The sequence below is a fragment of the Aythya ferina genome (genome assembly GCF_964211825.1).
Source record: "Aythya ferina genome assembly, chromosome: 4".
Lineage (NCBI taxonomy): Eukaryota > Metazoa > Chordata > Aves > Anseriformes > Anatidae > Aythya > Aythya ferina.
The window spans coordinates 18,244,190-18,254,243 of record NC_140300.1 but is presented as its reverse complement, the minus strand read 5'-3'; the positions used below and the strand labels follow the sequence as shown (position 1 = coordinate 18,254,243).

Genomic DNA, 10,054 nt, shown 5'->3' with positions numbered 1-10,054 from the left:
GCTCTCCCATACTGAATATTTTGTATGCAGTAACTTCTATGTACTGCCAAGTGGATGCTGAAACGTATCTTTTCATCCGTAACTTTGCAATGGCAAGTCTTCTGTACTAAATTTACTTTGCATTTTAAAAGTTAAAAAGTTGAATGATTGCCTATTAAATTCAATACTACCATATCTCAGCTCCTGTGGAGAAGTAAATCTTAAAGGCTTGTGTTCAGTATACAACCAATTCAAACACGAACACTGTAAATGATGTTAGAGATTACCTTTTTATCATTCAAATTTCTCCTGTGAATCTGTCAGGGAAAGAGGTGGTTTTATAAAAGAAATAATTAGAATTGCCTTTGAAGTGAGTTGTGATCACAATCTAATAAGAAGGTAGATAAGTATTTGACAGTAGGACTAGAATTTTAACAGATGCAGCAAATCTATCTGCAAACAATAGCTTTTTCATTGGACAGCATCAGAAAACTGCTATGCTTTTCTGTTGTGGTTTCTCTCTGCTGTTGTCCACCTATCACTTTAAAATTTATCCCCTTAACAATCATTAAAACTCGAATACAAACTCTTCTCAAACTATGTTTGTGTATACATAGTGTAGATATTCATCACTATGATAAATGAAGGGAAGTTTCTGTTGAAAGCTGGAAATAGCCCAATTTTTTATTTTTTTATTTTTTTATTTTTTTTTAAGCTATTTGAGCCTAAATCAAAGAAATCTATGGAATAATGCCATTACCCAACCCACTGCAACCTTCCATGAGATCACTTCTGCCACTCGCTTTTTCAGGCACAATGCCTCTTATAATTCTTTGACCACTGTGGAGTCTCTCCTAGGTGCTTATTTCCTAAGTGAAGTCACTGCATCACTTAGTGAGATAAATGTTTGTGTGCACTTATTCTGAAACATGAACCTCTCCAAGAGGAGAGGAAGTAATTCAAGTTTCTAAATAATGGCAAACACATAATTTTCATTAGTTTCTTGAAGTTCTATTTCTTTCTGCACATGGTCCATACTAATGAAAAATAAAAATAGCTTGGATAATCTGTATAACTCTATCAAATAGGAATAGACTGTTAACAAAGCACTGAAAAGAACATGGTTAAACTAAGTACATGCCAAGCTAAATTTCAGTCTTCAGATATGCTCAAAATTGTGCAGGCAAAAACACAATCCTTCACAAGAAAAAAAGGAAACAGTTACATGACATATGATCACAAAGCTGGATGAAATGAATTTTGTCAAAACTTAAAATAGTAAGTGACCAGGATAAAACTGACCTTTGGTCAGTAATCATATCTAACAAATTTCAGCTGTAAAGGTGAAAGCTTGGCAAAGTTATAAATAACCGAAAAGGACAGAAAGAAAACATTACGAAAATTATAGCTGTCGATATGGTCTCTATCTGGAATACTATTACTGGTAGTTTTTCAATATAGCACAGACAGCAGAGTAAGGTGATCTATGGAAAAACAATCTGTCATTAATTAAGAGGAAATGAAGACTGTAGCAGGGATGAGATCATGGACCATCCAGAAAACCAACCACTGAAAAAAAAAAAAAAAAGGAAAAATAAAGGTCTGTTTTAGCCAACTTCAGTGTTTTACTGAATTGACCTTTGAACCACTAAGTCATCAGTTTCCAAATATCCAGTTTCACTGGCAAATTACTCAGCAGAATATGACATGATCAATGATCTGAAAGTTTTCAGCTGGTTGTATTGATCAAACATATAAACAAAACACAACTGTCAGCTGCTCCGAGTTCACTACTGATTAAGTGATGTTTAAAACAATTAATGAATAAACGCTTGAACACAGAAGAAAAAAGCCTAAGTGATATAAAGGGGTAAAGATGTTTATTGCTCACTTAATTAATAATTTGCTTTATAATTGATTTTTTTAATCATTTGACTGACAAACCTTAGGGTTTGAACTATAATTACTAGCTACCTACAATTACTCATTTTTAGATTTCCATTATACACACCTAAAGTTCAGAAAGCAGAATCACTGTGGCTGCCAAACTCTCTTCCAAATATTGGTGACAAAAAATAAATCTCAGACAATGCCAATTATTACAAGAATGTGAAGGTTGATTACTTCTTGTACGAAAAGGCACATAAGTAAATGCTGTGGAACGCTGAGGCAGGGCTTGGGCACACAAAGGAATTATCGTAAACTAATGAGCTTCCAGGTGTCGGCCGAGCTTGGGTAACTAACGATATTCACACTCTTAGCCTGAAGCAAATCTGAAGCAAAACACATTAGATTAATCTTCAGGGAGAGCACCCTCTGTTAGCAAAACCACCAACCCCAAACAAGAGTCTAGTTTGCAATGATGCACTACCTCATGAAGAACATCTACCTGATTCTCCCTTGTCCTGATCTGACAATAGGAATGATTGAAATTTTAATTTGGGATTTAATTTTCCTTAGACATCAATAGAGTGATCCAAGACTCAGTTCTATCTTGCCTTTGCAGAGGAAGAGCCTATAAAACAAGGGCTACTATAAAAGAGAGACCTGGAATCAAATTCCACATTGGTCTCACTAGAAAACTGAATTTATGTCTTTCTTAGACAGATAAGATGGGAGACAATCTAGCTGTTAGAAAATAAGGACCTGAGTTAAAGAAAATGGAGGGGGAGAGAATCTACCGTGGAAAGAATGCTGTTTAAAGAAAGGGTGAAAACTGAAATATTAGCTTACTGTTACTCTAGTTTTATCTCTTGTAAGTACATTTTTAAATTCTTTAAATCAAAGTTCTTCTGCTTTATGTCTGCTGCTATTATTTCCCTGGAATTTAAAGTGCCTGTTTTGTTCGGCAAGTGGCTGTTAGAAATCTCGGGCTATTAAAAGATGGTGCCAATGTTAACTATTATATGAAGGATTAAATCTTAACTAAGTAGTATTAAAAAGTGACTGTATAAACCTTTAGGTTATTGGTACTTCCAAGATTTTTCAAAGAAAAGAAGACCAATATGAAGGATTAATAGTTAAGGTTATGCAAAATCCACTTAATCAGCATGGCTAATTTTAGCTTAAACTAAAGCTGCTGGCAACTCTATGCATTTTGCTTTGGGGCTTTACTTTTGAAGAGAGGGATGGATGCATTTTTGAGGTAAATCTATTTTAACTGAGAGACTACCTAATACTGTTTAATTGCAGAAAAGGTGATTTTAATAGCATTTGCATGTAGGAAAGGAATCTGTAAGATCCTAAAATAAGCATTATATTTTTCACATTTTTATAATATATTGGTTGATTGTAGAATAGGTAAGTTTTATAAACAATACAGTCATCAACATGGGCATTAATTATAAAGATAGAATTGTTATAGGTTAATATATCATATATAATAATATATATATATTATATTAGATATAATATGTAATAAATAATAATAATAAATATCTAATGACATATATATGTGTGTGTGTGTGTTATATATATCTGATATTAAATACCCGATTCAGAAAAGAGCCTAGGAAAATTGGAGCACACTCTGAAGATATGAATATAATGACTTGCCAGGCTATCTGGGGTGCAAATACTGAAGGTGGGTGTGTTTCACTGACAAATGCTACCTAAGCAAGACAGATCATGTACAGAGCATTGGCTCAAGCACTCCAAGCATTTTAAGCCAAAAAGATGAATTTACTAAGACTTACAGGTCTTTTACCCACCTCCAAAATCACAAAGGATTAGATTATTCAATGCGAAGTGGTTATGATATGGTTATGCTCTTAGTCAAAATACAGTGATATGAGTGCTAAGTTTCCTAACCACTGAGAGTCAGACAAAATCTGGCTGCATTTCAGATTAGTAGGGTAAAATGTGGAGAAAGAAGGGGGATGGGTATTTGGTGGGATTACATAGGGCTTCTTCATGTGGCTAAAGTAGGTAAGATTGGTAAAGTATGACTTGATTTACAATGAAGTTACTGCAATTGGAGCCGTGAGTGAAATCCAGCCATGCTATTATTTATAGACCTAATGTAACTATGTTGAAATGTATGTCTAGATCCTAGTGCACTTATACAGTATAATTTATTTTGAAGTCTTTTTAGGCACCTTCAGATTTTTTTTTCCTGTGTCATGAATAAACTAATTGTAATTCATAAAGCTTCACCTCCCTATGCCTGCTGTCATGCCCTGAGAAGGTCATCCCAATTTTCCATCTCTCTTAGGTTTTTCACTACTGTTATTTTTTTCACTGAAACCTGTTTATCAGTTAGGAGCATAAGGGGTGATATACTGGACTGAAATCAATGCATACAGCATTGTGTGTGTGGAAGTGCTTTAGAAGATACTTCAGAAGGACTGTGAACCCCCACTGAGCTAATGAACTTTCTCTCAGTCTAAACTAATGCTTGGAGAACGCTTAGGCCCTGTGGACCAAAGCTGAAAATTGTATGTAATTAGGTCTCCTCACCCTGTGTAAAATTAGGTAAAGTCAATAACAGAAATAATAGAACCACTTCAAGAAAATGGGGAATCTCAACAGCAAGTCAGGAGTGATGTTCTTCCTTCTTGCAGTAAATCTACGCCGTTTATGTTAAATCTATGCAGGTTATGTTTAACTCAGTCTGTCTGCTTACAGAGGTTAGAGTTTCAGCTAACTGAAGTGCTGTTAGTCATGATGCTGTACCAGCAATAGTGCTTACCAATCTACTAAGGATTTGCATAAACACTTAGATGGCAAGCCTGGACTGATTTTGGTGTTGGCCATTTAGCCATAGACATACAGCTATTCGCAGCTTTGTTATGGGTTGCCTCTGCTATAGATAGTATGTGTGAGAGCTAGTGTTCTGTTTTTTGTTTTGTTTTAAGTGCAGCATAGATATTTTGAGAGTCTTGCATGTCTTGGATATATGTCCCACACGAGGATCAAATCATGGCTGTTAGAAACTCCTTCTTCCAGATTGCAAATGGAATATACTCAATGAAACAGATATGTATATTGTAGTATTTCCCTTGGCTAAATATCATTCAGTATTACAGTTCCGCCTGTTTAGAATCTTCCTGCTCCTGACACCTGTTCTTAGTCAGATATGGCCTTCGATTTTTGGTTTAGACCATTGTGTAATGGATCACTGTGCAACACTCTTTACTGCACCTCAGAAGAAACTGTACCTCTTTGATGGAAAAAAATATTGGTGGAGATTTGTGAGAGGTGTCTTTGAAAGACGAGGAGTGGCTGAGGGAGCTGGGCTTGTTCAGCCTGGAGAAAAGGAGGCTCAGGGGCGACCTTATTGCTCTCTACAGGTACCTTAAAGGAGGCTGTAGTGAGGTGGGGGTTGGTCTGTTCTCCCATGTGCCTGGTGACAGGACGAGGGGGAATGGGCTAAAGTTGTGCCAGGGGAGTTTTAGGTTAGATGTTAGGAAGAACTTCTTTACCAAAAGGGTTGTTAGACATTGGAATGGGCTGCCCAGGGAAGTGGTGGAGTCACTAGCCCTGGAGGTCTTTAAAAGACGTTTAGATGTAGAGCTTAGGGATATGGTTTAGTGGGGACTGTTAGCGTTAGGTCAGAGGTTGGACTCGATGATCTTGAGGTCTCTTCCAACCTAGAAATTCTGTGATTCTGTGAAAATAAATTATGCTGATGGCTCACTTAAGAATCTTCAGATTCTGGCCTCTCCATTTCTCACTGTAAACTGGCACTTGGAGAATAGTAATTATGAGCAATGAGAATTTGAGCCTGATTTTTTTTTTTTTACTAGAAGCATTCAGAAAGAACATACCTATAACCATCTTAATACTATCTTCTTTTAAATTCTTACATATGCTTAAGTGTCAAATGCATTTCTATGGGGTTAAAACAATTAAAACAATTTAAAGCTCTTGGAGAACTATTTATCTCTGTGTGTTTGTACATACACAGTTACACTACAGCTTCTCATTTAAAAAGGAAAAATGTACCCTTCTAAATCTTCTAGGAATCATTCTTTAAAATATATTTTGAGTTACAATCTCTGACCAGACCTCCTGAAGTGAGATGCTGTATGGTTCTTTTAAGTAAAAATATTGTTACTTAAGAATAAATCTGTCTAGGCATGCTATAACAAATTACTTTAATTCTAGAATAGAAAGTCAAGTATTTAAATACATTATAATTTATAAGGAAGAACAGTAAATTTCAGAGTACAGAGGTTTACACAATCTCTACCTTGTGTTAGCTGCTTCAAACCATCAGTGTGTAAAGCAAGATGGTAAATAGCTGTCATGTCAATATACATTAAAATAAGCACTACTGAAGTCTGTATGGACAGACAAAACCATCTGTTAACATTTAATTTTGTTAAATTTGCTTCTTCTTGTGTAAAACACTTTTTTTAAAATTGTATCTCCTTATTCTCTGTGCTCTGGATTCTTCTAGTTTTTTTCTGGATTCTTCACCTTTTGCACATGATGTCTCCTTTCAACACTACATTTCTATTCTAATATCTAAAATACATTTGTTGTCTTCTATTGTTAGAGCTGATTAGTGCACACTCTGTTCAGGTTTGTGCTACCCTTCTTACTTGGGAAGATTGTTTCATAAGAATCTCGAAAACTAACCTGATAATCATTCTTTAAGATTTCTTAAAAAAAAAAAAAAAAAAAAAAAAAGTTTATTTCCCTTAAAAGCTATGAAAAATCTTGACAATGTTGATGAAGCTGATGTGCTTGCTACAATTGCTGTCTATAAAGCTTACAAAGAATTCTCACTGATATCTTGGGCTCTCGCATGTCTAGCAAATGTTGTCTCCCGTCACATCTCAGTGATCAGCTTTTGGGACAAGAACAAGATTTTGTTCTATTTTCCAAAATATTCTCTTGCGTGTCAAAATGCGTAGGCAGCTAACTACCAACAGTGTGCCTATTTACTGTGGTAAAACAAATGAATAAACATACGAATTTTTATTATGTCTTCTATAAAGAAGACAGAGCAAAAGTTATCAGAGACGTGGTGCTACTAGACATTTTTCTCACTCAGTCACAACAACAAGGCATAAACATTTCATGAATCATGCAATTTTTAGATGGACAGAAATATCAGTCAACAGAAGCCACGTCAATAAATAAATTTGAGATAATCCTGCAGTAATCAAAGCTCTATTTAGATATGCTCTGGAGTATTTAATATGTCTAAATAAAGAAACTCAGCTGTGTAGCAGAAAAACGATGCTGATGTAAGCTATTTGGTGCTGGCATGGAACCAAAATGGATGACATTTCTGCTGTTCTGCTCAGTTTCTTTATTTAGGTGTTTCTTACACTAGATGCTGCTTTATGATAGTTTTCTTCCCCCACCCCCCTCCTTTTTTTTTTTTTTTTTTTTTTTTTTTTTTTTTTAAAAAAAAAAAAAAAAGGCAAGCAAAACACCCTTCACGTCTAAATTGATCTATGTAGGATGTCTGATCATCTAAAATGTTTTTGATCACTTCCTGGCTACCAGCGCAACTGTTCATTAAGATTCTCAGTGTTAGATTTATTTACCTGTGTAGTCAATTTATGGTGGTTCAACCTAATCTAATTTTATTTGGCTTCTTTCTAAGAATGCAATGAGCAACCATTATCAGTGTCTTACTAATATTAAGAAGTTCTGTGTCTACCACTTTTCCTTTATGCATTCATTATTCCATCAAAGAAACCAATTAGTTTGTTTTCACTTGATTTGTGCTTTTTACAAATGTGTTACCAATTTATCACTGTATTTTCTTCAAGCTGTTTACATACTGATTGCTCTTGCTTTGCTAATTGTTTTAGTTATTTGTCAGGTATTGAAGTCAAATTTAGTGGCCTATAATTCTTCATCTTTCCTTATCCCTCACTTATTCTCTTTAAAATTTTAATATAAATTTAACTCCCATCCCCCTTGGTCTCCAGAGGCAAAGAAATAAGTGGAGACAGATTTTAAATTAAACAGTAAACGCTAAGTAAGACTTGACTAATAAAACCTAGTTTGAGCAATAAATGACTTCAGTGGGCAAAGGAGAAAGTTGTACAGAAATTGGATGAGAGGAATGGATTCTGTCTTTGGCCTACAAGGCCATACCCTCTCTTGTTGCCCATACTTGTTCTCCATAACTGTGCGTATCTGCAGCAAGGTAAAATGTTGGCACTGCCATCTGCATATTATTTTTGGATCATGAATCAACAAATTAAAGATCACTGCTCTAGCCAAACTAGAGCTAAGGCTACAACATCAGTGTTACAGCACTACAGCAAGAAATAGCATGGCAAGAGCCAGAAATGATGTAATATTTGGCTTTATATGAGAAAGAAAAATTAAGTCCTATCAAGACAAGAAAATAGGTACTGTTTGAAAAGGGCAGAGTAATATAAAATATCTGGTTCTTAAGTAGCTGAGGACTGATTCACAAAGACATTTATTACTTAAATCTCATCAGCTCTTTGGATGTTGGCCTTAAACTCAATGTTCAGCTGCAAACAGCTAAACATTTTAAAGGATAGTAAATCTGTCTATTATTCCTTTAGCTAACACAATTTAACTCTTTTTAAACACTCCCTGTTTTCACAGACTGGACAAGATTATGAGGCCTGTGCTCTTTCAAGGCAGTTACTGTCATCAGCTCCCTCAATATTCAGCTTTCAAGGAAAAGAGTTCACAGGATAATCACGACATGAGAGAGAACTATGGAAGAGCCCTTACCAATGCTATTTTATTTCTGCAGCAAATTTTAAGATCTATTAAGTTTCTATCAGATTTGAAGCTAGCCAGCAACAGGTAGTTGGCACATCTGACATGCAGTGGGTGCAAAAACTACAACGCAGCATTGCAGACTTACAGGAACACAGCCTGGCTGCAAGATGCTGCACAATAGGAACTAATGGACAAATACAGTTCAAAACTACAAATTTCGTATTTGGAAGTCTTGTAAAAAATAATACACTTGATTTTGAGTCATCACTGTGACCATGAAGAATGTCATACATCTATGAAGGATGCAATTTTTTTTTGCAGTGCTCAATTAACTTGTGGCTGAGACTCCAAGGAGAGTCTGCTAAGCACAGCTCTTACTCAGAGATGTTCGCTTTAATGTGTCTTGTAAAGCTGAGTGAATTTCAGGGAACAGAAGTGATAGTACTGTTGTGACAATATTCAGAGCATAATGACTTGTACAAATTTTTAATCTGGAAAAGTATAGCAAAAGTCAACACAGGATTTAATTGTTCAACAGAGAAAAATTATAATTTACCATCTGCCATTTTTAAGTACACCTCTTAAATGTATTTGAGCTTTTTCTTTCTTGACACAAAGTTTGAACAATTCAGGTAACTTCATAGATGTAATTTCTCTCCGAGAACTATAACACCATACCAAACAGCATTCTGGTTTAAAAGAAATCGGTGCTATACATTTACATTAGGATATATGTTATCTGGGTTAAACGTTCAATAATTAATACACCTAAAGTCTCCTTATGATGAGATGTTTCTCATGTGTCTCATTACAGATTTAGTTCTGGTACTATGAAAAATGTTAACGTTAAGTCTGGAAAAAGTAACGATGCATGATAGTGATGGATAATATGTACAGGGTAATAATACAATTTCCTTAGGATTGTAGCACAGCAACTTGCATGGGACTTAGATCAGGTTGTTTGGGACCTTATCCCATTCTTTACAGCACAGAAGTCGGTCCTGCTTTGAGCTGGAGTTCAATCAAATGACCAAAAGAGGTCCTTTCCAACCTAAATTACACCATGATTGTAATCTGAAAATTGCAGGTTTCAAGTGGGAACTGTATTGGGAGGAAGAGCTGGAGCACTGTTCTGTTGTGCTTGTGGTTTGCCTGTTAGATGTTATAGCACCAATGCAACAGAACTCTCAGACATAAAAAGCTTTATTTCAGAAATAATGAGTCTTTCATGCAAAAACAGCATGCACTCTGGAAGCAGCCTGCTGTGCTCTTTCTATTTAAAAATTTACATGCATCTTCATATTGCCACATACACAGATATACACAGGTATTCTGCCTAGACAGGACAAAGAACTCAAAGCAGATCTACAAAACCAAAGACTGCTCAGTGGGCTCCTGAACA

At 35.4% G+C, this 10,054-nt stretch overlaps 1 long non-coding RNA gene across 1 annotated transcript; it reads left to right on the top strand.

Annotated features, from left to right (window-relative positions):
• The first annotated feature begins 2,314 nt into the window (after positions 1–2,314).
• On the top strand, positions 2,315–9,439 carry LOC311436413. Its single transcript, XR_014692827.1, has 2 exons — positions 2,315–2,734; positions 8,530–9,439. It is a non-coding gene; the product is annotated as an uncharacterized lncRNA (long non-coding RNA).
• Positions 9,440–10,054: the final 615 nt, after the last annotated feature.